The sequence below is a fragment of the Carlito syrichta genome, unplaced genomic scaffold (genome assembly GCF_000164805.1).
Source record: "Carlito syrichta isolate Samal-C Ts95f unplaced genomic scaffold, Tarsius_syrichta-2.0.1 Scaffold120465, whole genome shotgun sequence".
Taxonomy (NCBI): domain Eukaryota; kingdom Metazoa; phylum Chordata; class Mammalia; order Primates; family Tarsiidae; genus Carlito; species Carlito syrichta.
Genome location: NW_007064561.1, coordinates 119,652 through 123,295, shown reverse-complemented (window position 1 = coordinate 123,295; position 3,644 = coordinate 119,652).

Genomic DNA, 3,644 nt, shown 5'->3' with positions numbered 1-3,644 from the left:
GGCTTCATTTTAATTTTAGAGATGGGTTCTCACATATTGCCCTGGCTGGTCTCAAACTCCTCGCCTCAAGTGATCTTCCTACCTCAGCCTCCCAAATATAATGTCGTTTTCTTCCTCTGCTGAATGGGGAAAACACTTGAAAAAAAATTTCTGCTTGATAGTGCCCATGGTATGAATAAACTGCAATTATTTCATCAGGCTGTTTTGATGGGCATTTAAGTTGTTTCCAATTTTTCTTGATTGCAGAAATGCTGTTGCAGCAAGTTTTCCTGTCTGTGTCTCCATGGGCACGTGAGGAAGTTTCGCTGGGGTGTATGCTCCATAAATCCAAGCCTTTCCCCAGGGTTTGCTGAGGGACAGATGACCAATGTGGGTAAGTGCCTGTGAAGGAAAGGGATATAGGGGGGAGGTCAATAAAGAATGTTAGACAGGGCCAACCCCAAAGACCTTATAGGCCCTGATGAGGAGTTTGGGTTTAATTCTTTTTTTTTTTTTTTTTTGAGTCAGAGTCTCACTGTCGCCCAGGTTGCTGGAGTGCAGTGGCACACTCACGGCCACCACAGCCTCGACCTGCTGGGCTCAGGTGATTCTTCCGCCTCAGCCTTCCAAGTGACTGGAACGGCAGGTGCGCGTCACCACACCCAGCTAATTTTTTATTTATTGTAGAGACACGGTCTCACCCAGTTGCCCAGACTGGTCTCGAACCCCTGGGCTTAGGCTTCCCAAAGTGCTGGGATTACAGGCTTCAGCCACCACGCCCAGCCATGGGTTTAATTCTTAGGGCAACAGGAAGCCATGGGGTGTCTTTGAGCAAAGGAGTGACAGGTATCATTTGTGATTCTCCTCTGACTGCTGAGCAGAAAAGACATCGAATGAGTCTATACGTAGAAACAGGAAGACCCATGAGAGGGTGGAAGGGGCCACATGGTCTCTGACCTGCACTGGCCTCAGGGCCTTTGCATTACTTTTACTGTTATCTCTGCCTAGAACCTCCTGCTCCTCCTCCTCCTATTCTTCCTCCTCCTCCTTTTTGAGTCAGGGTGGTCTCATTCGGTTGCCCAGGCTGGAGTGCTGCATCATGACCACGGCTCACTGCAGCCTCTAACTCCTGGGCTCAAGTGATCTTCCTGTCACAACCTTCCAAGCAGCTGGGGCTATAGGCATGAGCCACCACACCTGGCTAATTTTTAAAAATTTTTTGCAGAGATGGGGTCTCACTATGTTACCCAGGCTGGTCTCAAATTCCTGGGCTCAAGTGATCCTCCCACCTCAGCCTCCCATGGCACAAGCCACTTGCTCCTGGCTTTTTTTTCTTTTTTTTTAACTTATTGTAGAGATGAGGTCTCACCAAGTTGCCCAGGCTGGTCTCGAACCCTCTCGCCTCTGCCTCCGAAAGTGCTGGGATTACAGGCATAAGCCACCGCACCGGCTGGGCAGGTCTTAAATAGAGTAAAATTTACACAAGATAAAATTAACTGTCTTAAAGGGTACAGATCAGTGGCATTTAGTACGTTCATTATGTTGCACAGCCATCATCCCTGTCTGGTTCCAGAACATTTTCGTCCCTCCAAAAGGAAATCCTGTCCCCAATAGCAGTCACTCCCCACTCCCCCTCCCCAGCCCCTGGCAACCACCAGTCTGCTTTCTGTCTCTATGGATTTGCCTATTCTGGACATTTCATATAAATGGAATCACACAAGATGTGGACTTTATGTCTGGATTTTTTCACTGAGCATATTTTCAAGGTTCATCCTTGGTGTTGCTTGTATCAGTACTTGTTAAGGGTTGAATTGTGTTTCCCTAAATTAATGTTAAAGTGTTGTCCCCTAGTACCACTGAGTATGACCATATTTTAAAATAGGGTCTTTACTTATGTATTTGTTTTTGAGTCCAGGTCTCACTCTGTTGCCCAGGCTGGAGTGCATTGGCACAATCATAGCTCACTGCAACCTCAACCTCCTGGGTTCAGATGATCCTCCTGTTTCAGCCTCGTGAGTAGCTGGACTACAGATCCATGCCACCACACCTGCCTATTTTTTTTTTTTTTTTTTTTTTTTTGTGGAGGCGAGGTCTTGCTATGTTGCCCAGGTTGGTCTCAAATGCCTGTCCTCAAGCAGTACTTCCATTGTGGCTTCCCAAAGTGCTGGGATTGCAGGTGTGAGCCGCCACACCCAGCCAGAAATAGAGTCTTTAAAGAGATAATTAAGAGCAGTTGTAGGATACACATATAGAAAACTGTATGGGATTTAAACATAATATATATGGCATCATCATGTATCCGTCCTTTTAAACTATCATCTCTCCTTCATGTTCTGTTCTTTCATTTTCTTTTTTTGTTTGTTTTTGAGTTGGAGTCTCACTCCATCGCCCAGGCTGGAGTGCCATGGCACACTCATGACCACCTCAGTGTCGACCTGCTGGGCTCAGACAATCCTTCCGTCTCACCTTTCCAGGTAGCTGGAACTACAATTTTATCAATTCTATGTGTCTTTCTTTCTTTTTTTTTTTTTTTGAGTTGGAGTCTCACTCTGTTGCCCAGACTGGAGTGCAGTGGCCGCTCCCGGCCACCGCAGCCTTGACCGGCTGGGCTCCGGTGATCCTTCTGCCTCAGCCTTCCATGTAGCTGGAACTACAGGCATACGCTACCATGCCCGACTAATTTTTTGATCTAATTGTAGAGATGAGGTCTTGCCAAGTTGCCTGTGCGGGTCTCGAATCCCGGGACTCAAGTCTATGTATCTTTCTTGAATGGATACAGATATAGCAAAACTGTAAATACAGGCATGAGGATTATAATCCACAAACTCAAACTCAACGATTTGGGAGAGATGTAAAGCCAACTTCTCTGTGTCTATAATCTTTTATTTCTTGGTCAGGATCATGATTACAGGAGTGTTTTGATACTTTTTTCCTTTGGTTTAAGTTTTCTCATGAAGGTGTTTTGATATTTTAATCTATATTTACTTGACTGTCCAAAATAGTTTACTTTTAAAAGCAGGGAGCAGAGAAAGGGTATAGATTGCTTTCAAGTTTGTGTTATTTTTTATTATGCACTTTTATAGAGATGGGGTCTTGCTATGCTGTCCAGGCTGTTCTTAAACTCCTGGGCTCAAGCGATGCTCCCACCTGGGTCTCTCAAAGTTCTGAACTTGTTCTTTTTTACTGAATTTTTGAGGGGGATCTCTTTCCATGCTGAAACTTAAAGAGCTTCTTCGGTCTTGTATAGCTGCATAGTGTTCTGGTACAGTGTCTGGCGAGTTTGGAAAAACGGATAAACGAGTGTGAGTGGAGGGAGTGAGAAAGGGGAAAGCGTGTCGGGGAACAAGGGTGGGAGGTGACGAGGGCGTGTCACGCAGGGCAGGGCCCTGTGGGTCTCGGGGAGGATTTTGGCTTTTGTCCTGAGGGAGATGGGAGCCATGGAGGGTTCTGAGCAGAGGAGGGGCGTGACCTGCCTCAGGCGCTTACAGGCACCCTCTGGCTGCTGTGGGGGGGCAAGGGTGGAAGCTGGGAGACCTGGGAGGGACCGGCTGTGCTGTTCCAGGTGCGAGGACGGGGAGGGGGTGAGGAGCGGGCGGATTGTGGGTAGATTCTGGAGTGGACCGGACTCGGAGTCAGAGGAGCCGAGGATGCTCCAGGGCTCGGCG